The sequence below is a fragment of the Triticum aestivum genome, chromosome 7A (assembly GCF_018294505.1).
Source record: "Triticum aestivum cultivar Chinese Spring chromosome 7A, IWGSC CS RefSeq v2.1, whole genome shotgun sequence".
Taxonomy (NCBI): domain Eukaryota; kingdom Viridiplantae; phylum Streptophyta; class Magnoliopsida; order Poales; family Poaceae; genus Triticum; species Triticum aestivum.
The window spans coordinates 13,620,998-13,647,901 of record NC_057812.1 but is presented as its reverse complement, the minus strand read 5'-3'; the positions used below and the strand labels follow the sequence as shown (position 1 = coordinate 13,647,901).

The 26,904-nt window shown below is 45.7% G+C and overlaps 1 pseudogene; it reads left to right on the top strand.

Annotated features, from left to right (window-relative positions):
* The first annotated feature begins 4,509 nt into the window (after positions 1-4,509).
* LOC123152794 (transcription factor AIG1-like) lies at positions 4,510-5,370 on the top strand (annotated as a pseudogene).
* The last annotated feature ends 21,534 nt before the right edge of the window (positions 5,371-26,904 follow it).

Here is a 26,904-nt window from a genome sequence, read left to right as displayed (position 1 = left end):
CCGACGTTCCTGCACAGCATGATGCCGTTCGAAAGAATGAATGGTGTCCTCAAAGGATACGTTCGCAACATGTCACGTCCAGAGGGAAGCATAGCCAGGGGCTTTCTGACCGAAGAGTGCATCTCCTACTACACGAATTATCTAGGCATCGAGAACCCCGTTGGTCTGCTCATCAACAAGCACCTCGGCGGGCTCGCTGGATGGGGTCACCGCGAGGGTCGCCGCGAAATGCATGTTGACTTTGAGGGTCGACTCGCCAACTTTGAAAGAGCAAACCTAGTCGCGCTACAACAAATAGACGTGGTCGATCCTTGGGTGGTAGAGCACAAAACCTTTATTGGTAAGACGTACAATGACCGAGGCCAATAGAGGACGGACGGAGATATAATCAAAGAGCACAACTCATGTTTCACGCGTTGGTTCAAGAAGAAGCTTCTGTCATACCCTTTACATGAGGATTCTTCCGCGGAAGAAAAACTCATATTCGCCTTGCCACAGGGCGCCGAGCACAACCTAATGACCTATGAGGCGTACGATATCAACGGCTACACATTCTACACCGAGGACAAGGACATGAAGAGCGATGGTTATCAGAACTCCGGGGTAACGATGGAATCCTACACCGGTAACGACAAGGACATATACTATGGAAGGATCGAGGAGATCTGGGAGCTGAGCTACGCTGGAGAGAAGGTCCCGATGTTCCGTATCAGATGGGCCAAGAGCGTCCTAAAGAAGACCGGTACTTGACCACCATGGTTATACCCGAAGCCAAATCCAAGACCGTGGGTGCAAACGTCACCGCGAAAAATGACCCATGGGTACTGGCTTCCCAAGTGGACCAATGCTTCTTCATTACCGACCCGTCAAAGCACAGTCGTGTTGTCGTGAGGAGAGGCAAAAGGAATATCATCAGAATGGATGGAGTCGCCAATGAGCAAGACTTCGACAAGTACGGCGACCCGAAGATGGAACATGACGACGACGATGAAGTGCCATACACCACAAGAAGAAGCACGACCACCCTACCTAAAGGACGTCCGTTCCACACAAGAACTCCATTTGCTAAAAAGAAGGGCAAGAAGATTGTGAACAGATAGCTAGCTAAGATCGATTGTATTTAAATTGTAGCCTTCATTTCTCAATTGTATTTCGACATATTGAAATGATATTTCTTTTGTTCTAGTGTCCTCACGAATATTTATTTATGTTTATTATGGTATTGAATTTCTAATTCACAAAAAGTATTGAATTTGTTAATATTTTTTGAACTCGTGAATATTCAAATTTGATGATATTTTTTCATATTCAATATGAAAAAAATAATGAATATTCATGAGGACACTCGATCTCGATCCCCCTCCATCTCAATCGCTATCCCCCCTCACCGCTGAGCACCCCCCGCACCCTCCCCCGCTCCACCGCCGTCGACGATCCCCCGCACCCTCCCCCGCTCCGCCGCCGACGACCCCCCGCACCCTCCCCCGCTCCACCGCCGCCGACGACCACCCACCCCCTCCCTCCCCCCGAGCGAGACCTAGGGTTCAAGACGCCGCTACCGCACTACAAGAAATATGTCAACTTGTGACCTTGACTATTGGTCACTGAAAGGTCATTATTTTTCATTTGCAACCTTTTTTGACCAAAAACAGAAGGTCAAAAGCTGGCGGTCGTAAACTGAAATTAACGACCTTCTTTGTGAGAAGGTTGTGGACGTTTATGACCAAAATATGCCTACTGTTTTGTTTTGGTCACTAGCAGCATCCCCAGGCCACGTAGGCATCCAACGTGGCAATCTGATGTGGCACAACAATCAGCCCGGTCCAATTCGGTTTTCTACATGGGCCTAGCCCAACAATTCGGCCTTTTTAATGTCTTTTTTTTTTGTTAATTTTCGCTAGCTACATGGGCTTGGGCCGCCTTTTTCTAAGATGCAGCCTTTGACAGTCTACTGGTTTTTTATTTTCACCCTTTTTTGCCACTAGTCCCACCAATCAGATTGGTCCCACTTGTCATGCTTATCACAAAATTGATCCCACACATCAAAAATTTCAAAATCTGTCAAACAACCATTATAACTTGTCAGGTTTCCATTTCACGGGTATTCAAAGCACATACACAATCATTGTTTCGAACAGACCAGAGAGCAAATGAAATTGGTCCAAAACAATACTGCATTAATCTATTACAATCGTTACAGTATATTACAACCCAGATATGCCTACTACTGCCTACAACTACAACACATAATATGCTACTCTTTGCTGATATGCTTCATAGGTTCAGACATGGATTCACACTTCACCTGTGCAAAAAATAAGAATGAACATATAAGAATAAGAACAGGTACAAAACATCAAACAATAGCCAATGAGGGATCCAATAACTTATAATCAAGAATTGACAGCAAATGCCATGTACATAAATAATATGACTAACACTAACCAGTATGCGTTCATGGAGTGACTAAAATGTTCTCACTAGCTAGGAATTTTTTTGGTATATAATATACTGACATGTCCAACTCTCTAAATTGATCATAGAAATGAAAACTGTGAGAACTAGTTTTAGAATCCAGGCATGTCAAACTTTAAGCACCAGCAGAATAGATCTAACAAACCAGACCATGATCATCATGCGCATCAGGATTTATGGTTCTAGCAAAACAGTAAAGAGATGGACATACACGCATCAAGCATACCAGCTACTACATCACCATTCTCGTGACCACAGACATCACCATTCACTAATAATTCCCATTGGGAGATCAAACTATGCATCCAACAAGCTACATCAATAGGGAATGCAGAAAAATTTATGACCCGAGATGAAGAATCAACTGGGTGCATCTCAGTTTGAACAACCACGGCGAGACAACAACCGCATACTAATGCGGCGAATCAAATCTGCACGCAGGAGCAGCACCGTTCATGGCATCCACATGAGGTCGCGCAACATCAAGAACATGGCGCATGACAGCAACAGACCTAGAGATCTAGGACGGAGGGAGGGGGGCTTACACTTGCGGATGCGGGCGGCCGGGTAACCGCACGAGGAGCATGTGCTCTTCTGGAGGTGGAAGCTGCGGCAGCCGCAACGGATGCAGAATTGAAGAGGGTCCTCATGTAGCAGTAGCAGCAAAAGCATGAAGAATTGAAGACCGACCAACAGAGCCTGCAATGCAAACAGGGAGGCATGAGGAAACTGAATCCAATCACATCAAATCAAATCGAGCTGCTGCACCATGACCTTGAGGAAAACAAACCTCATCTCATGTCATCTCAGGGAAGAATAAGAAGAAGAAAAATATATGGCTGCTGCTCCATGACCATGACCTTGAATTGTTGCTGCTGCACCAGATCGAGGAAGAAGAAGACCTGCAAAAAAAGCAATAACTAGCAATGCACAAGCATGAATTCATGGAAGGACGGAGGCAAGGCCAAACATCCAGCATACTGTTTCTTAATGCCCCAACTACTTAAAAAACCATGGTAGTTCTAACCATATTAAATTAAAGGACAAAGTGAAGTCATGATATTGAGAGTTCCATCTTATAAAGCTTTCTGTTTAGCATATCCTAAATCACAGTCTATCTACCAATATATGAACTCTTTAGTTTTCAGAACCGAGGCTCACATATTTGGGCTGATTTGTACACTGTATTTTTAGTATTTTTTTACTTGAGACAAACTAAATGCTAACATCAGTGACAACAAGACTTGAACAGAAATAGCTATTGAAGAAACATGTTTATAAGATAGAATGAAAATGATTTACACCAGAACATATAGTTCACATGTACTGGAGCTAGAGACTACAGAACACACATAATCACACATATGCGAACAGGGTACTACTCCATGGTTCAGGTTACACTAATAAACAAAATTATACAAGCGACTAGACTAGTATCACAGATCTACACAGTAGTACTAAACAACTAAAAATAAGTAGTAGAAGTAACTAGTACAGGGAGCAAGTACTCCTTTCATTTACTTTAAACTGAGACAACTGAAAAGGAGTACTCCTTTCATTTAATTTACTTTAAACTGAGACTACTAAAAAGGAGTACTCCTCTCTTGAGAAGTTGATGTAAATGAAATCCAGGAGTATGTGAGAATATGGCCATCTTTATTTCTTTCTGTAAGCTTTATCTTCAGTGCCCTGTAATCACCAAAAGGCAATATCAGAAATTATCTGGTAGGCTAATAATATCAGAAAGCTTGGCAGCGACTGCACATACCTGCAGTGTTCGGTCTTCCAGGCCTTCTTGTTGTCGCCGATACTGCACGAACATTAAGTAACAAACTGATCAGCATACAGAGAGTATAAATTTGACCTTGTAAATGAAATGTTCTGACATCATATAGCTCCATTCTACAACTACACAGACCTTGGACTAACAGTCTTAAACACAACACTGTCCAGATTAAACAAAACCAGCGCGAGTCTACACTGTTATGGTCTCGAGCTCATTGATAAATTACTATCCACACATGAGCCAAAGACATGCACATCTCGGACAAGAGGAAACTAAAGTTCAACATAAGCTCATCAGTTAAGAACTTGAGCCAAAAAAAAGAAATGTTGAAGCCGTCAGACCAAAATACTAAAAAACTGCACGTTTAATTAGCTAAGCGTACAACAGGTTCAGGAGAAGCACATGACACCACAACAAGCACATCTATAGGCAGCAGCTATTGGATATGATGCTCTAAGCCGGCACCATCGCACAAACATTGGCAGCAGCTTAGCATATATAGCAGGAGCGGTGTCTGCTGACCTACTGCCAATCCTTGTCGCGCCTGTCCAACCACATCTCCTAACTCCGGTCAACGCTCCACCCTCGCGTCCGGGGTACCTGCAGAGAGACACAGAAATTAAGAGAGAAATCTGGAGGGGGTAGGGGGAGAGGCATGAGGGGGAGGCTCAGCATGGTCGGGATCGCGGGAGGACGGCGCCGCGACGGCTGCAGAGGGGAAGGTTGCGCCGGTGGTGGAGCCACAGCGAGGCGGAGCGCAAGCAGTGGCAGCGCATCAACACCCACCTCGCCACGCTGCGCAGCCTCCTCCCGTCGGCCTCCCAGGTGAGCTCGGTGAGGTGGTGCGGCACGTGCGGGTGCTGCGGGAAGATGCGGACGGTTGCGTGGTGGCGGACGTGGCCGTGCCGGGGGAGAGCGATGAGGTGGGCGTGGAGGAGGAGCGCTGGGACGCCAAGCGTGTCAGGGCATCGGTGTGCTGTGCCGACCGCCCGAGGCTCATGTCTGAGCTGGGGCACGCCATGCACTCCGTCAGCGCCAGGGCGGTCCACGCGGAGATCGCCACCATCGGCAGGAGGACGCGGACGAGGTGGGCGAATCGACCGGAGTAGCTGATGGCTGCCAGATCGGCGGACAGTTAGGCAGAAATCCTAACCCTAGCAGAGAAGGAGGAGGGGGATGCCATGGTCGCGCCATGAAGACGAGATGAGGGGGGTGACGGAGACGAGGTCGTCGGTGGGTGGGGGCAGCGGTGGTGGATGGGGTTGGTGGCGGCGGTGGTGGATCGGGATGGTGGCGGCGGTGATGGATGGGGATGGAGGAGACGAGGGAGAGTAGGTGGGGCGGCCTCGATCCGATCTGGAGAAAGAAAGGGTGGGTGGGTAGGTGGATTAGGGTTTTGGTATTTCAGAAGATCCATCGTTGGATGGGTGCGTGGTGGACGGCTTAGATCGTGTCCAGCTTGGTGATCCGCGTGGAGGTGGTTCCTCGCTTCTCATTGGCCGGCTGTCTCGCGCTCAAATATCCAAAATTTGGACTCAAAAATCTCCAGATTTTTTAAATGCCTACAAATCTGTGTTGCAAATTTGGATCATGCCATTTTCCAAAAGGCGGCTGATAGGTGTGGGTCAATCAGCCTAAATTTCGGTCGATCGCCTCGTGACCCTATGATTTTTTCATCTCTAACCATTTGATTCACCTCCCACGTTATACTTTCTTCCCCATCTTCCTTGTTCTCCCTCAGATAGAACACATCGTTGACCCTCCCGTCGTTGCGCTGTCGCGCACAACCGCAATTTACCGCCTCACCGCCGGCATCACCCCTACGTGCTTTAGTTGTAGCATTCGCCAGTTCTAGCACCTCCTCAAGATGAAAAACCTTCGCATTGTGTCATCATATGTGACAAGAAAGAAACGGTGCGTATTGGAATGACAAACAATGTTGCCTAAGGAAGTTTTCATTTTCTTTTGACGAAAAAATCATTTTCCATTTCTTGAGTGCCCAAAATGAGTTTTTTTTGTGAAGAATCTACCAAATAATTGTTGTAAAATTGGACCAAATCAATTTTCTAAAATATTAGGGTATATTTAATGCACAATTAACCAAATGGTTGGGTGTCCAAAGCTTTGGTTCACCTCTCGTGAAAAAGACAAATTTCTGCCGATTCAGTCGGAAGCGGGTCAAATTTAAACTGCAGTTGCCTCATAGTTTGCTCTTTATTTTTCCCAAAAATCATTTTTAGGTACAAAAGTATCTATTTAATTAGAGAAACACCAAAAGTTTTCCAAGATTCAACCACTAGCTAGGAACGGTCATGCCCGCCGTTTTGACCGCATTTTGAAACGGGCATAAAAAATTCAAAAAAATAAAAAATTGGAAAATCTTTGCATTGTGTCGTTATATATGATCAAGTTACCAGGAAAAATAATAAACTTGTTATATGGCAATTATATTAAAAAAATGTTCTCAGAAATGAGCTATCATGTATGAAGATTCATGGCTTTCAACCCAAATGCTCAATCTTATGGCCACATTCATGGCATAATTTGTTCAGATGATCCCATATGGTGCACAAGGGTGCATATTGGAATGGCAAACAATGTTTCCTAAGGAAGTTTTCATTTTCTTTGGACGAGAAAACCATTTTCCATTTTCCGAGTGCCCAAAAGGAGGTTTTTTTGTGAAGGACCTCCCAAATAATTGTTGCAAAATTGGACCAAATCAATTTTTTAAAATACTAGGACATATTTGATGCACAATTGACCAAATGGTTGGGTGTAAAAAGTTTTGATCCACCTCTCGTGAGAAAGACAAATTTCCGCCGATTAAGTTGGAAGCGGGTCAAATTTGAACTGTAGCTGCCTCATAGTTTGCTATTTATTTTTTCCAAAAATCATTTCTAGGTACATAAGTATCTATTTAATCAGAGAAACACCCAAAAATTCCAAGATTCAACCACTAGCTAGGAACGGTCATTCCCGCCGTTTAGACTGCATTTTGAAACAGGCATAAAAAATTCAAAAAAATCAAAAAATTGGAAAACCTTTGCATTGTGTCATTATATGTGGCAAAGTTAATAGGAAAAATAATAAACTTGTAATACGGCAATTCTTTTTAAAAAGTGTTCTCAGAAATGAGCTATCATGTGTGAAGATTCATGGCTTTCAACCCAAATGATCAATCGTATGGCCACATTCATGGCATAGTTTGTTCAAATGATCTCATATTGTGCACAAGGGTGCATATTGGAATGGCAAACAATGTTGCCTAAGGAAGTTTTCATTTTCTTTGGACGAAAAAACCATTTTCCATTTTCCGAGTGCCCAAAAGGAGGTTTTTTTGTGAAGGACCTCCCAAATAATTGTTGCAAAATTGGACCAAATCAATTTTCTAAAATACTAGGACATATTTATTGCACAATTGACAAAATTGTTGTGTGTAAAAAGTTTTGATCCACCTCTCGTGAAAAAGACAAATTTCCGCCGATTCAGCTGGAAGCGGGTCAAATTTGAACTGCGGCTGCCTCATAGTTTGCTATTTATTTTTTCCAAAAATCATTTAACCATAAATACATGGTTTGGTGGTGATACGTCGAGGTTTGGGCGGTGGCCGAGGGCCCCAACTCTAGAGCGCGTAAACTTGCATGCTCGTCGTGTGGTCACCGCGTGACTGTGGCGTTTCCATGTGTTCTGGGCGGCCTAGGCATGTCTAGTGGGTTGGGCACTCCCCAGGTAGGTGCTAGGAAGAAAATTACAATAAAAGATTCTCATGAGGAGACCGATCGATGCTCAAACATGAATTAGCAGCCAAGTGTTTGATTAGCGGTACGGAAAATGTACATGGCTAATGGGCATGAGTTTTGGCTGAGGATGATCAGTTACTAAGAAGACCGTCTTCACAAATTTTCAGCTCAAAAGGAGGAGCCTAGGTGGCACTTGCTTTGCAAAGTACCACAGTGGACATAAATACGAATGTTGAAGCTGGGCTCAAAATAATGAATGGATTGCGCTGGCATTTGGTGGAGGATGGTTATTTGGGCATAGGAAAGCACTGTAGAAAATGGATACTATTTGGACATGCCAAAGTGGTACTTCCTTCACAAAGTGTTGTTTTGAACATAATAGGAAAATTAATATTGTTGAATTATTTTTGAACTAGGCAAGGAAGTTTTTTTTACATATTTGACGAAGATATGAGCCAAAGAATTTATGAGATTTTTTTGGGAATTTTGGGAATGACAGAAATATAGGTTGCTTCACAACCTGGGGCAAAAAATGCCACATGGACATGACACATAGGCAAAACTGATGAGATGGCGCCTAGTCATAGCAACCCACCACATTTTACAAGGTTATGACCATCAATATGGTCGTGATCAGCTAGAAATAAGGCAGCGGACCAGTGCTATCTGCTTTATGACCATTTGGTGGAAGGAAATTACGACCTTTCTGACCAAAATGGTCGTTATGGTTTAGGGTTTGGAGCCCCCCGAACAGCTTTTGACTAATTGATATGAAATGGTCATAGATCTATGACCAATTCTTCCAGGGTCACTGAGAGAAGGTCACTAGTTGACATATTTCTTGTAGTGCCGGCCCTCCGCTAGGCAACAAAAAATCCTAAAAAACTATTAATGGCGCACCGCTAGGGGGTGCGCCATTGCTATCCAAAAAAAGATTACTAATGGCGCACCTTTAGGTGGTGCGCCATTGCTATCCACAAAAAGATTACTAATGGCACACCTCTAGGGGGTGCGCCATTGCTATCCAAAAAAAAACTTCCCAATGGCGCACCGCTAGGGGGTGCGCCATTGCTAAGCCTCCCCCTCGCCAACCCCCTTTCTTCCCCCAATCCCCCCACCCCCACCCACTGCGCCGACCCATCTCGCCCCTCACCTCTTGCCACCGTCACCGATCCCCTTCCACCCACCGGCGACCTCGCTCCCGGGCTCCGCCGCCCCCACCCACCCCCTCCCTCGCCTTCCCAGCCCTCCAAACCCTAGAAACCCGCGGCGCCCAGACCCACTGCGCCGCCCCGACCGAGACCCACTGCACAGCGGGAGACTTGGAGCCTCGGAGCCGCCCCACCCCTGCCCCCTCATCCACGGGAGGGCCATCCACATCCACCAGGAGAGGAGGCCCGCGTCCACCAGGAGAGGAGGCCCGAGCACCTCTCGACCTCCCCGACATCTATCCCCGCCTCCCCAAGCTCGCCGTATCCTCCCTTCGTCGTCTCCGCTCCGGCCACCACCTCATCGTGGTTAGGTAATCTTCATTGCCCTCCTCCATCTGCCTCTCTTATCCTCTCTTCCTCGTCTCCTCCCTCCCGGCCATGCCCTCTTCTTCTCTCTTTTGCTAGGTTTAGGTCAAATCCCTCTCGAATTTAGGTCAAATTAGGTTCAAATCCTCTCAAATTTACGTGAAATTAGTTTTAGCAACAAGAATTCAGGAAGCTTGCTTGAGTTTGTGTCCTTTAGTGTGTAAATCTGCAGTTCTAGCCACTGTTTGTAGTTGTAGCCACTCCTTGCTGCTAGTTCCTCAAGGAGTTCTGCTCAAAATTAGCTCAACAAGTTGCTCAAATTATATGTAGTCAAGCTTGCAAATTGGATTTTCTGTAGTCAAACTATTAATATTTGTCAGTTTTGAAAATTCAGTTTATTCGGTTACTGAAAATTCAGTTAATTCAGTTAGGCACACAAATTTCAGAACTTTGGTTTGCCCTAGTACTTGGTGTTTGTAGAAAACCAGGAGTGTCAATGTGCCCTAGTACTTGATGTTCACTTTTTTTGCTATCTAAATTGAGTGTCATTATTTTGTTTGCACCTGTTCTTATATGGGTGAAACTTCACTTGTTTTTAGGCTAGTGCAGGGTGTTGCTTTATTCTGTAAAGATGATGATCATCTTTTACAGAAAACAATTTGTGTGCTAAACAAAGGTTAGGTTCAGAGATAGTGCTGCATTGTTGAGTTTTACTCCCTTTGATGTAGTAAATTTATTGACTGGTGTTTATCTTACCCTGTTCCATTGAGTAGTAAATCATTATTGGCTTGTATAGATGTCAACATGCACCCTTTCTACTCATTTTGGAGAACCTGTTCTTCACTTCTAAGAGTTGTTGTATTGAATGGTAGTTCTCGTCCATTGGGGTTTTAATTGATTTGGCACATTTGCAATGGAGTTTTATATATCTTTAGCATGCTTTAAATTATAAAATTCTAATATTCAGTATGGACAGGTTATTGAGGTAGTTGATATGGACACAAAGAAGTGTTGATTGTATTCTACCATTGTATTCTACATGGAACTGTTATGTAGTGTTGGTTGTTAGTCTGATATGAATCTAGAAGTGTTGATTTTCCTTGGTATATGTTGTGTTCAGTTTTGGCAGGAGTTCAGAACAGTTAGGCAAAGGTCATGTCTCCGACCATCGTGTCGTGATGATTTTGCAGGTACCCCGAGAGGCCCTTGAGTTTGCTGGAATGTCGATTAACTTCCGTTCTGGCAAATTCGGGTACTCCATATGTCCTATTTTCAGCAAAGGTCATGCTAAAATTTTCCATGAATTTTAGCATGACTTTGCTAAAAATAGGACATATGGGGTACTTGTGACTAATGCATGGGTCGGGGTATCTTAGTACTTAATTAAGTAGGATCAACTACCCCTTTATTCTTGCTGCATTAAACCATAGGTGGCAATAGAGCCAAGTGATTAGGCCCAACTTAGAATTCTCCTTCTCGGCTTAGCTTTTAGGATGCCTCGGTGTCGACAAACCATAAATTATAAAACCTTGGCTTTTAGGGTGCCTCGGTGTCGATAAAAACCTAAATGATGAAAGCTTAGGCTTTTCGGGTGCCTCAGCATCGACAAACCCTAAATGATAAAAGCTTAGCTTTTAGGATGCCTCAGTGTCGACAAACCCTAAATGATGGGACCATGATCTTGTTCCTTGACAATAACCAACTTTTTGACCAAACTTTTTTCCTATTTAGAGCGAAACATGGCCCACAACAATGCCGGCGGTTCGGGCAAGCAATTCTGGAGCTGTCCCAGGAGATGGAGGAAGAACCTCACCGCTATGAGGACGCCGCGGAAGACACCGATCCTGACTACACAACCCCTAGTGGCGTCAGGGATGACACCACTAATGGTGCCGCCGAGGATGCCACCACTGATGATGGCAGCGCACGCACAGATGGTAGCCAACCGAAGAGGCAACGGAAGGAATTTACTGAAGTGAACTCCAACGGGCATCCAACGTCGCCCAAAGAATTAGTCAAGGGGTACTCGCTTCATCTCAGGTGCATTCTCCTGAGCACCGTCTCGATCAACACCGAGAACCTAAGGCATAAGGACCGAGGGAATTTGCGCAGCCTCCTCTTCACAAAGCTGCACTAACGAAGAAGTTCCCCGCTGACTTTGCAAACACACGCCTCCCAGGGAATAAAGTGAACAGTGCCGCCCTCACGACGATGAGCACGGCCCTGTCTACTTGGAGAAGTGCGGTGAAGAGAATGATTGACAAAGGTGGTAGTTATGAGAAGATCAAGACGAAAAATCCTTCGATCAGCGAAGATGACTACAAGGAGTTCAAGATCAAGTGCGAGAGCAGTGCAACCTCCGAATCAAGTTAGTGGGGGAAAGAAATGCGGGAGTTGAACTTAGGGGAACACAAACTCGGTCCCGGCGGTTACAGAGTGGCGGAGCCTATATGGGACAAGGAGGACGCGGAGCGTGCGGAGCAAGGCCTACCGCCCCGCTTCGAGAAATACCGTGACAAGCAGACCAGGAACTATGTTAAGGCCCGGTACAAGGAGGACCCGGTAACAAAGGAGCTTACCACGGATCTGAAGACCAGGGCGCTTGAGCGTGTTCTGGTAAGGAATACACCCCCCGGTAATAAGCTCCATATGGTTGCATTCTAATTAATGAAGCCAAATTTCTAAATGGTTCACATTCCTTCTGCAGGAGACTGAAAGCAGTAGCGCGGGGTCGTCTCAGAGCACCCCTTGGGACATCACTCTAAATAGGGCATTGAACGTAATGAAAAACAAGGATAAGCTCAGTAAGCCGTCGTCAGCTGGTCGTGTGGCCGGCAAAGGCTTGTCCACAAAATGGTCGTCGTACTATAACACTGGTGGGCGAAAGGAGAGAAAGACCAGCTCGGAAAGCCAGTCGCGCGAGGTTCAAGAACTCAAGGCACAAGTGGCACGGATTTTGGAGATTGTCCAAGAGAAAGTGCAACAACAACTGGGATCGACGCTCACAGCCATTGTGCCTACCTTGATTAAGGGGCTGCAGGCGTGGATTGCGAACGGCCAACAGGGGCCGCCCCCGGCTCCCAGCTTCACGGCCAGCAACTCGCACAACACGCAGGCGACACCATTGGTGTCTCCGGTGGAGGAGGTATTGGTGTCTCCGACGTCGGCATGGGCATTGGAGCTTAATGCACCCGGGTGTACGCCGGCCGGCACCTCGGCAGCAAGCAGCCCCTCCGTCAGTTGCACGCCCGCCGTTGGCGGTGCCTCGACATTAGCCGAGCTCGACGCCATCACGGTAACTAATTAAGCCTCTCGGCCGATGACTTCATCTCCTTGCCTTTGACTGGGCATCCATGATGCCCTACATGTTTTTGCAGGGCGCCGCCGATGTTCCATGCACTCTCCTCCACTTTGTGGGCGGCGAGTTGATCGATGTCCCCAAGGGCAGAATCGTTCAACCGGGCAACCCTGTGTTCCATGGTAATCCGATGCCACCCACCGTGTATAGGGTTGAACTGGTTCGGGTGCTGCCAGGCTGCGACGAGTTGTTACCTCCAATTCGACCCGCTGGGGCTGATGAAGATGATGTGATGACCCTCAGCGCCTGCGTAAGCTGGCCCCTGCTTTGGCCGAAGAGCCAGATTTGTTTGGGGGCGGGGGACACCACCCCACAGACAACACCGTCGGTCGTGTCGGCGCCAAGCCATGGCAAGACCGCCGCAACGCTACCGGACATCCCTATGGCACAGGATCCGAACATGCGTATGGCACAGGATCCGAACGACGACGACGGTACATTTACCAACGTTGATAAGTACTTTGTCGAACATGGGTATGATGAAGAATTCTTCGGGCCTCCTTCTCAAGAACCCAACCCTAAAAAAGACGACCGCAATCATGCTGGTACCGCGGAGAAACCAAATTGCAACAGGTGTCGTCTAGCGTTCAGTTCTCAGGAGATGCCTCCAGCTGCCAGCTTCGCCGAGCCTCAAATAGTCGAGGTGCCAAATATTATCAGCCCCAACACACTCAAGAAGGCGGTCTGTGAGCAGAACTCGATCCCATTACAGCAGAAGAAGAAGGGACGGAAAAGAAAGAGTAACAAGGGTGCCAGGCAGCCGGCACCGAGTACGATCCATGCTCAGGACGGTCCATCTTCACCCAAGGATATCTCGAGGAGGGTGCATGTGGCGGGTAGGCCTATGCTACCGACTAATCTTCTCAATGCTGCAACCAATGCTATGCGGAGTCTGCATGACAGTGTTCTTTCTTTGGAGAAGCGGTGTCTCTCCGAGAATGATGTGGCATACCCGGTTTTCGTGGCCAAGGTGCCAGAGGGCAAGGGCTTTGTGGATAACGCCATCAGGGGTACGATCGTCCTGCGGTTTGATGACATCTTCACTATGTTTAACCTTCATCCGCTACACTACACCTTCGTTCGGCTATTTTCGCTGAGTATGGAGATGCGGGTCATTAGAGACAAGACCCCGGACATCATGATAGTCGACCCCTTCTACATGTGTGCCAAGATCTTGGGCAACGCTGGGGACCAACAGGTCGCGAGTTCTTACCTCGAAGGCGTCATTCTGGCAAACCCAGATAAGGATAACTTCCTCGTGCCTTACTTTCCCGAGTAAGTCATCCCCTCACCGTCCCGTAACATATGATTTCTTAGATTTTGATCGTTCTTTTTTTTCTAACATTCCGTGTTTTGTGCAGTGACACACATTGCACACTCATCCTCTTAAGCTCGAAATATTCCATGGCCACGTAACTCGGACCATCAGTACGGCAAGCAAGTTCTTGATGATGTTCTCCCTGGCTACGCCAGATCTGGAGGCACCTTCATCAGGCCAGTTCGTAGGTACGGCAAGCACGTGTTCACCCACACTACGACGTTCCCCTGCGTCAAGCGACCGCCTGGCGGTCATAAGGATGCCTACTACGCCCTCCATCACATGCGGGCGATCGTACGGGACCATAATCACCTTCTGCTACCAAATAATCTCAAAGATTGGGCCACAAGCTTGTCGGCAATCCAGGACATGGACATCAGACAAGAATTCTTTCACATCCATTCGGAGTTTGCGGAAATCATCCATCAAGATGTCTTTCATACCTCATGGCAGTTCTACCTCAGATATCAACCGTCCAACAGTGAGATAGACACAACGCTACAAATGCAGGCTGACAACGCCCGCAATTTCATGACCATCACGAGAGACGGCGGCTTCATCCACGCTCCGGTCCCTGAGTCAAGTCGAAAGTAGTGATGCTATGTGTAGTTCTAAAATATCGATTAGCTCATGTTGTAATTAAACTTTAATGAACTTGTATGTCTCTTTGGTTTGGACAGTCGTTCAACTTAGATGTAATCGATGCTATTTATTAGTAGGACCATGAATCGTGCTATTAATGTCTTTATTTTCTCTTCCGATCCTTTTGTTGCATACTTATATATTGCTTATGTATTGTCTATGAATTCCTACTAACGTTTTGTTTGGCTAGTGCATAGAGATGTCGTCGTATGTCATGTACAAGGGTAAGGTTCCTGGAGTCTACGACGACTGGGAGGAGTGTCGGAGACAGGTTCACCGTTTCAGCGATAATAGTTACAAAGGGTACACCACTAGGGCGGAGGTGGAATCAAGATACACGCGCTATCTAGCGGGAGAGAGGAGGGAGTGGGGTGGAACCGGATGAAGACCAGTTTCATCGCGATGATGCTCATCGTGATGACCGCAACTCTCTTCTATGTGATGGTAGTTTAGATGATTGATATCGACTTGTAATGTCAAGACAAACTCGCTACTCGCGGTCTCGAGATTGTAATGTTCTATCTTTGTTCGGTCTTTTGAATTCGGAGACTAATATGATGAATTGTATTCGGAGACTAATCTTCTATTGTATTCGATGAATCTGCTGTTGCTGTGTGGTGCTGTCTATATTCTGTCCAGTAATATATTTTCTAACCTGTGCAAAAATCAAAAAAGAAAAAATCCCTAATATTCATACTAGTGGCGCACCACCAACTAGTGCGCCATTAGTAAGCCAGAGCACACTAGTGGCGCATCATCAACCAGTGCGCCATTAATAAGCCAGAGCACATGGGTAAATATGGCCCCTGGGAGGCATACTAATGGCGCACCGTGGGACATACTAATGGCGCACTGCGCGGTGCGCCATTAGTATACCGGATACTAATGGCGCACCCGTGGTGCGCCATTAGTAAAAAAATACTAATGGCGTGATGCTAGTGGCGCACCTGTAGTGCACCATTAGTAGGCAAAATAGGTGCGCCACTAGTAGGCCTTTTCCTAGTAGTGTTGTGTGCTATCAAACGTCACAACATAACTGGGTGATTATAAAGATGCTCTACAAGTATCTCCGAAGGTGTTTGTTGAGTTGGCATAGATCGATATTAGGATTTGTCACTCCGAATATCAGAGAGGTATCTCTGGCCCTCTCGGTAATGCACATCATAAGAAGCCTTGCAAGCAATGTGATTGCAGGATGATGTATTATGAAACGAGTAAAGAGACTTGACGGTAATGAGATTGAACTAGGTATGAAGATACCGGCGGTCGAATCTCGGGCAAGTAACATACTGATGACAAAGGGAATAACGTATGTTGTCCTTGCGGTTCGACCGATAAAGATCGTCGTAGAATATGTAGGAACCAATATGAGTATCCAGGTTCCACTATTGGTTATTGACCAGAGAGGTGTCTCGGTCATGTCTACATAGTTCTCGAACCTGTAGGATCCATGACTTACAATATGTACCTGAATACCATGTGTAGTGACTGTTACTTTTTGCATCGTCTGAACATTTTTTTGCTATTGTATTGTTTCTCACTCATGATTGATCTACTGCCAGGTGAAGGTTTTCAAATGTTGAAGGAGGAGGACAATAGGATCTTCTGTGATGTCTTGTCATCTATTCTCTTTTCTTTGCTGTAGAATAGTTTTGTTTGGCACTTATTGGTTCCTTGGATGTAAAGATATGTACTGCTAGAATGAATGCATGTAAAGATATGTTGGGCTCTATAATATTCCATGTTGCTTTGAAAATGTATCGGAATTGGGCTAGGCCCAAGATAGCTTGTAGTATGATGTGTTGCCATGTCAATGGCATAATAAAAAAACTTGGATTGGATCAATTATTTCGGCCCAGCCCAAGATATATTGAACAATTATTTCTGAGGGGAAAACTTGAGAAGCCCAGCAAAGAAATGGCCCAGAAAAATACAAGACCAAAAAAATCCATCAAAAGGGATAGGCAAAGAAATTAAAAAGGCCGAATTACTGGGCCATGCCCATGTAGCTAGCGAAAATTAACAGAAAAAATATATTTAAAAGGCTGAATTAATGGGCTCGGCCCATCTAAAGCACCGAAATGGACTGGGCTGATTCTTATCCATGTCAGCTTGCCACGCTGGATCCTACATGGCCTGGGGAGGCTGTCAGTGACCAAAAATTTGGTCGTGGAACCAATGACCTTTTACATATCACAGAGAAGGTCGTTAATTTCAGTTTACGATGGCCAGCTTTTGACCATCTTTTTTTGGTCAAAAAAGGTCACAAAATGGAAAACAATAACCATTCAGTGACCGATAGTGATGGTCAAAAGTTGACATATTTCTTGTAGTGTCGGTTCCGGCATTGTTCGGAGGCTTTGCTAGTGGTCTCGGAGGTGGTTGGGGTGCGGATTGTTCAAGGCCTCAACCTTTGGTGTTTCTCGGGATGGTCTGGATGCAAGGCGGCGACTCTGGCGGTGGTAGGCGTGTTGGTCGTGGGCTAATCACGCAGCTCGGGTGTGGGCGGGCAGTCATGGTCGCTTGGGCGACATGGATGCGGGTGGTTAGCGGAGTGAGGTTGCGATGGAGGGGTAGGAGCACCGGGGTTCACCACTCGCCCAGCCCGATACTGGCCAGCGGATGTGGCGTCCGTGGATGTCGTTCTCCTTCTTGCAGGCTCCGTCGTGGTGTTCCCATTGCCTTCGTGTCACTCCGGGTGAAAACCTGATCTCTTGAGGGCATCGTCTTGGAGCCCTTGCTCCTGCTTTGTCCATCTCATCACCCCTCAATGGATTGCTCATCTTCATGGTGGTCTTCAGCTTATCATTAGGGTGCTTAGTCGTCATTAGGGTTGTGTTTTCAGTGCTCGACACCTTTGTATCTCGTCTTGGGTGTGTGCATTGAGTGCGGTGGTGGCGTGTGTTTGTATCTTCTTGCTCGATGTTGTGGTGATGGTTACTTTATTATATCTATCTATCTATCTACTATCTACTACCCCTATAAAAGCACGAGAGGGCGGAGAACCAAATCATCTACATCGTTCAATAAAAGTAATCCAACGATCCATAGCCCTCCCATGTTTAACACCAACCATGTTTTACTGTCAACCGAACTCCTCTGCCCATGGGAAAAATTGTGCCCACTTATCCTGCCTGCTCCATGCCCATGATCGCTCCACGATCTTTAACCGGAACTCACACACGCACGTATTCCGTCCACCTCCTTCCCAACCTCTGCAGCGGCGGGCTTCTTCTTCCCTCCTGCTGCGCGGCTGTGATGCGGTCGAACTCGTCGGAGAGCTTCCTGACGTGCTTCCACCGCCGCTCCATGGCCTCCGCCCTGATGCATCCTCCGCGCCCAGCCGCCGCCTCGCATTCCTTCATGCCCGGCCGTCGCCGACGAGGCGGAGTAGCCAAGCGAAGGGGAAGTCCCTCCAGGGTCGGTGCAGTAGGCGAGTGCCGCGTAGGCGTCGGTGGCGCTTATGAGGACATGGACGAGGGAGGTGGAGAGGACGACCCCCGGCCGTACCCATGCCGCCCGTGGAAGGCCTTGGTGTGAGCGCGACAGGGAGGAAGACACAGACGGCACTCTCGAGGAGGATTGGGAGCAGGGAGCCCGTCTTCAGCCGCATCGCCGCAGCCACGTCGTGGCAGGTGCCTCCCTACCCGGGAGCTCTCCCCCGCTCCGGCGCCACAATCAAGCCCGAATCAGCGCCTTCCTTCGTCGTCGATCTGCGGCCCCTTCACAGTTCGCCCGCGTGGTGCGCCCGACGCGCCGCCTCCACACGCTGCACTGGTATGTGTCCGACAGGCCCATACGAATTTCTGAATTTATCTGTGTGATTGGTTCATAGTAATATTCTGCTTTGTCCATGTTGGAATGATAGTTTATTGTATAGTTCTTCCCATGTTCAATACCGATGGCTGCTACTATCTCTTTTTTGTTTTGCGAAAGGACCTCAGCAATTGAACGTACACCCACAGATATAAGGCACCCCACACAGTGTGAATGATTGCTAAAGTTCTAAGATATCCAAGGCGTTGGATTTTTTCTGTACATGGTTCAAAACAAAGAATGTACTGACATATAATTGCAAAACTTACATCACTGAATGATATAAAAAAACAGATATGCAATGCATAGGAACACTGATGTGGGTTTTAGATATGGAGTAAGCAGATCCCCTGAAAGAATCACTTTTTTGGACAATGCAATTTTCTCACATTATACCAATAGAAGGAAGAGAGTTAAACACATCAACACATATCTTTTGGGAATATCGTTATGCTATGTCCAGTGATATACCATGTATACATATATAAAAGGTTAAAAGTGAAAAATATCTAGCAAAAGAAACCATGCCCAGGGGCTACATAGATTTTGGCCAAATATATTTTGAAGAACTGAGTTGGAATACTAGGGAGAGCAGGCCCGTGACATTGTTCTTTACAGTTGATTTTCTTCATCAAATTTGGTAGCCCCAAGACGCACCAGGAGTAGGAACAAGGAGGCGTACAGGGGCAGTTCATTTACTATGTGTTAGTTGTTAAATATATGTCCAAATGTTGATACTCCTACTTACACGCCGTATGATTTTTTTTGAAATGCTTTATATGTTAAATGAACCGTGGCGATGTTTTTGTTTAGTTGCCTCTGATGTACATGCTTTTATTTTCTCTTTTTCTCATGATCCCTAGATTTAGGACAAGATATGGGTGAATGATCTATAGGATTTAATAGCCCATCCTCCGTTGGATCTGAGATTAAGAGGGATTGAAGGGAGAAAAGGGCGGTTTGATATGCCTTTTTCGAAGCCGATGCTAGATATACCTTTACAGCGGATGAAGATGATCCAGCTGGGTCATGTAAATTTTTGATACATCTGCTTCATATGTGAATTTCTTATTAATTTTTGCATGGGTTTGTTTGCTGCAAAAGGTTGTATTTTGATTTGAACTATGAATTTTGTTTTTGGTTCATGTTGTGGGCACGACGATGGATGGATGTAAATCCTTTGGAAAACCAGACAACAGTTAGATATGAAGCATATCCATCTTATTACTACTTGACATGTAAAACTTGTGTACAAGAAAAATCTGTGGAAACTCAACCGACAGTTAGCTATGAAGCATATCCATCTTAGTACAACATGCTTACGGTGTACTCCTACTGTACTTGTCTAACACAAGCACAAGCTCAAACTCACAACACAAGAACCTAAATCAAACACTTGTAAATCAACATCAGAAAAGAAAAAGTAATAGCTGGTTCGAGACACTTGTAGGTATTTCCCTGGGCACTACTACGAAAAGGCCTACTAATGGCGCACAAGTTTTGCCTACTAATGGCGCATCACTGGTGCGCTATTAGTATCACGCCACTAGTATTTATTACTAATGGCGCACCACCCAGTGCGCCATTATTATATAACACCATGCGCCATTAGTATGCCTCCCAGGGGGGCATATTTAACCATGTGCTTTGGCATACTAATGGCGCACTGTTGGGTGATGCGCCATTAGTGTGATTATAACAGTGCGCCATTAGTGTCTTGTGTGGTGCGCCACTAGTATGAATATTAGGGATTTTTTTTTCATTTCTGATATTTTCACAGGTTAAAAAATATTAGATATAACATACAACCACTAGTAGAAAACAGGGCTTTGGTCCAGGCCGGGTCAGCCCATTAGTCCCGGTTCAGTCTAGAACCGGGACCAATATGGGCATTGGTCCCGGTTCGTGAGCCCAGGGGGCCGGCCGGGCCACGTGGGCCATTGGTCCCGGTTCATCTGGACCTTTTGGTCCCGGTTGGTGGGATGAACCGGGACCAATGGGCCTCGCTCCTGGCCCACCACCATTGGTCCCGGTTGGTGGCTTGAACCGGGACCAAAGGCTCCCCTTTAGTCCCGGCTCATGTCACCAACCGGGACCAATGAGGTGCCTATATATACCCCCTCGCGCAAGAGCAGAGCACAGTGCTCTGTTTTTTCTGGCCGAGGGGGAGAGGGCTTTGTGGTGCTCTAGCTCACCTCCTATGCACATGAGGTGTTCGATGGAATGCCCGAGCCACACTACTTAAGCTTTCTCCTCTCGAAGCTCGACCTCCAAGCTCCATTTTCCTCGAGATTTGTCTAGATTTAGCGGTCCGTCACGCCCCGTCCCCGTCTTCACCGCCGTCGATCACCCGCGCCGATCTCATCACCGACACCACCGTGGTGAGCCTCTTGTTCTTATCTTCTTTCTGAAAGGAAAAATATTCTTACTTGTATGTTTAGATAGATACTTGTATCATTTTCTTACATTTATTATTGCATCTTATATAGTGCGATGGTTTTGGTATCCGCCCCCGTCGGCCCTCGTCCTGTCTATGATTCGGATGTGGTATGTATATTATCTTTATAACTATTGGTTCATTTATTGTTTATGAAAATTATGCCGACCAACGTGACATAGATTTTATTTATCTAGGATGTATGTGAATCGGAAATGCCAACCGACCCTATTGTCGAGAGGTTAAATTTAGTTGAAGAAGAAAACAATTTGTTGAAGGAAAAAATAAAAAAAATTGAGGAGGAGAAGATGATATTGGAGTTGCATGTTGCGGATGTCGTCGATGATCACAAGATCAAGATGGATGCAATGCGCTTGAAGATTAGAAAGATTAGAAAATATGCCATTCATACCGAGGCTTGGTATCATTATGCCGTTGGATCAATTGTTACCTTGGTTGCGATTATGATCGCATTTGTTTTCGCATTGAAATGTTTTACATAGTTTCAATGTATGGTTTAATTAATTAGATGCTCTGGAGAGCTATATGTTGTTAGATGAGAACTATGTATGCACTTTGGTTTTAATGTGATGATGAACTTCTATTAATTTGGACACTTAATTATATATAATGCACGCAGATGAACCGGCAATGGATGTACGGTGACAGACACACCCGCGAGTACATTAAGGGCGTGCATGAGTTTCTCGATGCGGCTGAGGCAAACAAGCAGAATGGTTTTATGTGTTGTCCATGCACTGAATGTGGGAATACGAGGTCTTACTCTAACCGGAAAATCCTTCACTCCCACCTGCTTTACAAGGGTTTCATGCCACACTATAATGTTTGGACGAGGCACGGAGAAATAGGGGTTATGATGGAAGACGGCGAAGAAGAAGACTACGATGACAACTATGTGCCCCCTGAATACGGTGATGCTGCAACGGGGGGAGCTGGTGAAGATCAAGAGGAACCAGACGATGTGCCCAATGATGCTGCAACGGGTGAAGCTGCTGAAGATCAAGAGGAACCAGACGATGTGCCCGATGATGATGATCTCCGCCGGGTCATTGTCGATGCAAGGACGCAATGCATTAGTCAAAAGGAGAAGCTGAAGTTCGATCGCATGTTAGAGGATCACAAAAAAGGGTTATACCCCAATTGCGAAGATGGCAACACAAAGCTCGGTACCGTACTGGAATTGCTGCAGTGGAAGGCAGAGAATGCTGTGGCTGACAAAGGATTTGAGAAGCTACTGAAAATATTGAAGAAGAAGCTTCCAAAGGATAACGAATTGCCCGACAGTACATACGCAGCAAAGAAGGTCGTATGCCCTCTAGGATTGGAGGTGGAGAAGATACATGCATGCCCTAATGACTGCATCCTCTACCGCGGTGCATACAAGGATCTGAACGCATGCCCGGTATGCGGTGCATTGCGGTATAAGATCAGACGAGATGACCCTGGTGATGTTGACGGCGAGCCCCCCAGGAAGAGGGTTCCTGCGAAGGTGATGTGGTATGCTCCTATAATACCACGGTTGAAACGTCTGTTCAAAAACGAAGAGCATGCCAAGTTGATGCGATGGCACAGTGAGAACCGAAAGAAAGATGGGAAGTTGAGAGCACCCGCTGACGGGTCGCAGTGGAGAAAAATCGAGAGAAAGTACTGGGATGAGTTTGCAAAGGACCCAAGGAATGTATGGTTTGCTTTAAGCGCGGATGGCATTAATCCTTTCGGGGAGCAGAGCAGCAATCACAGCACCTGGCCCGTGACTCTATGTATGTATAACCTTCCTCCTTGGATGTGCATGAAGCGGAAGTTCATTATGATGCCAGTTCTCATCCAAGGCCCTAAGCAACCCGGCAACGAAATTGATGTGTACCTAAGGCCATTAGTTGAAGAACTTTTACAGCTGTGGAATGAAAACGGTGTACGTACGTGGGATGAGCACAGACAGGAGGAATTTAACCTTAAGGCGTTGCTGTTCGTGACCATCAACGATTGGCCCGCTCTCAGTAACCTTTCAGGACAGACAAACAAAGGATACCACGCATGCACGCACTGTTTAGATGACACTGAAAGTATATACCTGGACAAATGCAGGAAGAATGTGTACCTGGGCCATCGTCGATTTCTTCCGACCAACCATCAATGTCGAAAGAAAGGCAAGCATTTCAAAGGCGAGGCAGATCACCGGAAGAAGCCCGCCATGCGCACCGGTGATCACGTGCTTGCTATGGTCAATGATTTACACTACGTAATCTTTGGAAAGGGTCCCGGTGGACTAGCTGTTCCGAATGACGCTGAGGGACACGCACCCATGTGGAAGAAGAAATCTATATTTTGGGACCTACCCTACTGGAAAGACCTAGAGGTCCGCTCCTCAATCGACGTGATGCACGTGACGAAGAACCTTTGCGTGAACCTGCTAGGCTTCTTGGGCGTGTATGGGAAGACAAAAGATACACCTGAGGCACGGGAGGACCTGCAACGTTTGCACGAAAAAGACGGCATGCCTCCGAAGCAGTATAAAGGTCCTGCCAGCTACGCTCTTACGAAAGAAGAGAAAGAAATCTTCTTTGAATGCCTGCTCAGTATGAAGGTCACGACTGGCTTCTCGTCGAATATAAAGGGAATAATAAATATGCCAGAGAAAAAGTTTCAGAACCTAAAGTCTCATGACTGCCACGTGATTATGACGCAACTGCTTCCGGTTGCATTGAGGGGGCTTCTACCGGAAAACGTCCGATTAGCCATTGTGAAGCTATGTGCATTCCTCAATGCAATCTCTCAGAAGGTGATCGATCCAGAAATCGTACCAAGGCTAAGGAGTGATGTGGCGCAATGTCTTGTCAGTTTCGAGCTGGTGTTCCCACCATCCTTCTTCAATATCATGACGCACGTCCTAGTTCATCTAGTCGACGAGATTGTCATCCTGGGGCCCGTATTTCTACACAATATGTTCCCCTTTGAGAGGTTCATGGGAGTCCTAAAGAAATATGTCCGTAATCGCGCTAGGCCAGAAGGAAGCATCTCCATGGGCCATCAAACAGAGGATGTTATCGGGTTTTGTGTTGACTTCATTCCTGGCCTTAACAAGATAGGTCTCCCTAAATCGCGGTATGAGGGGAGACTGACTGGAAAAGGCACTCTTGGAAGAGACTCAATAATATGCAGGGACGGATATTCTTGGTCTCAAGCACACTACACAGTTCTACAGAACTCTACCTTGGTGACCCCGTATGTCGATGAACACAAGAACAGTCTGCGCTCCAAACACCCGGAGCAGTGCGACGACTGGATTACATGTGAACACATCAGGACTTTCAGCAGTTGGTTGGAAACACGTCTCAGAGGTGACAACACTGTTTGTGATGAGTTGTACTTGTTGTCCAGGGGACCATCTTTGACTGTATTGACTTACAAAGGATACGAGATAAATGGGAATACATTTTACACGATCGCCCAAGATCAAAAGAGCACCAACCAAAACAGCGGTGTCCGCTTTGATGCAGCAACCGAGAGCGGAAAGGATACATATTATGGTTACATAGTGGACATATGGGAACTTGACTACGGACCTGATTTTAAGGTCCCTTTGTTTAAGTGCAAATGGGTCAATCTGTTAGGCGGCGGGGTACAGGTAGACCCACAGTACGGAATGACAACAGTGGATCTGAAAAATCTTGGGTACACTGACGAACCGTTCGTCCTAGCCAATGATGTGGCACAGGTTATCTATGTGAAGGACATGTCTACCAAACCGAGAAAAAGAAAAGATAAGGAAGCGAATACATCATACGATGAGCCAAAGCGCCACATAGTTCTTTCAGGAAAAAGGGACATCCTGGGAGTGGACGGCAAGACAGACATGTCTGAAGATTATGAAAAGTTTCATGAAATTCCTCCCTTCAATGTCAAGGCTGACCCAAGCATCCTGATAAACAATGAAGATTATCCATGGTTACGGCGCAATAAGCAAATGACACAAGCGAAGAAAAAGTGAAGACTTTCTCCCGCAACTTTGTAACACACGAACATGCTACCATTGTCCGTTTTGTACATGCACATGCTATGTGGGTGAAATTATGATACCATCCCAACTTTCAACTTTTTCAGAGTTCATTTGAAATGCTTTCATGTCTTATGGTTCGGCCCTCGTAATACCATGACCATTAGTCCCTGGCCCATGCCAACTTTCAAACCGGGACTAAAGGGTTGGTCCTCGTTGCGGGCCGAGTTTAGTCCCACCTCGCCAACCGAAGGGGGCTCACACCGGTTTATAAGCCCTTCCCTCTCTGCCTTGTTGAGCTCCTCTCAATTCAAAGATTCAAATTTTAACTATTCAAATTTGAAAACTAATGGCACTAACAGAAAGTTTATAATTTTTCTAAAACTAATGGCACTAACAGAAAGTTTATAATTTTGCTAACCTAAAAGCAAACAGAATTAAAAATTAAAGCAAAAAACAAAAGAAAATAAATAATGCAAAAAACAAATCAAAAAACAGGAAAAACTTTTTTATAGTAAAGTTAATCACAAAATAAAATAAATAAAGCAACAAAGAAAACAAAAAACGAAAAAAGTGTTTTCAAATTTGAAAACTAATGGCACTAACAGAAAGTTTATAATTTTTTAAAACTAATGGCACTAACAGAAAGTTTATAATTTTGCTAACCTAAAAGCAAACAGAATTAAAAATTAAAGCAAAAAACAAAAGAAAATAAATAATGCAAAAAACAAATAAAAAACAGGAAAAACTATTTTTATAGTAAAGTTAATCACAAAATAAAATAAATAAAGCAACAAAGAAAACAAAAAAACTAAAAAAGTGTTTTCAAATTTGAAAACTAATGGCACTAAATGAAAGTTTATAATTTTTCTAAAACTAATGGCACTAACAGAAAGTTTATAATTTTGCTAACCTAAAAGCAAACAGAATTAAAAATTAAAGCAAAAAACAAAAGAAAATAAATAATGCAAAAAACAAATCAAAAAAATAGGAAAAACTATTTTTATAGTAAAGTTAATCACAAAATAAAATAAATAAAGCAACAAAGAAAACAAAAAACTAAAAAAGTGTTTTCAAATTTGAAAACTAATGGCATTAACAAAAAGTTTATAATTTTTCTAAAACTAAAAGCATAAAGAATTAAAAATAAAGCAAAAAACAAAAGAAAATAAATAAAGCAACAAAAAAACAAAAAAATGCCACCTACTGGGCCACCACGGCCTGAATACGACTAGAAACCCTACCATGGGCCAGGATTCAGGCCCGCAGCAGGCCCAGTAGGCCCACAGGCATTGCAGTGACAGATTAGGCCCGAAAGCCTGCAGTTGAGAGGAGCTCGGGAGGGTGGGCGCAGCAGCGCTTATAAACCACTCCCGAGCCCTCTCAACTAGCGAGGTGGGACTAAACTTTTGGGCGCGGGGCAGCACAAGGCCATTGGTCCCGGTTGGTGGCACCAACCGGGACTAAAGGGGGCATTGGTCACGGTTCGTGGCACCAACCGTGACCAATGCCCCCTTTAGTCCCGGTTGGTGCCACCAACCGGGACCAAAGGCCGCCGCTTCCCGCCCTTTGGGCTGGTGAAATTTGGCCTTTGGTCCCGGTTGGTGGCACCAACCGGGACTAAAGAGGGGCATTAGTCCCAGTTGGTTTCACGAACCGGGACTAGTGCTCTAGCTATATAAGCCAACACTTGTGAAATTCTCGATTCAGTTCGATCGATCTCCACGTCCTCTCCTCCGACGACGCCGCCAGGCTGCTCCTCGTCCTCGTCGCCGCCGAGCCCTCCGGACCACGTCGTCA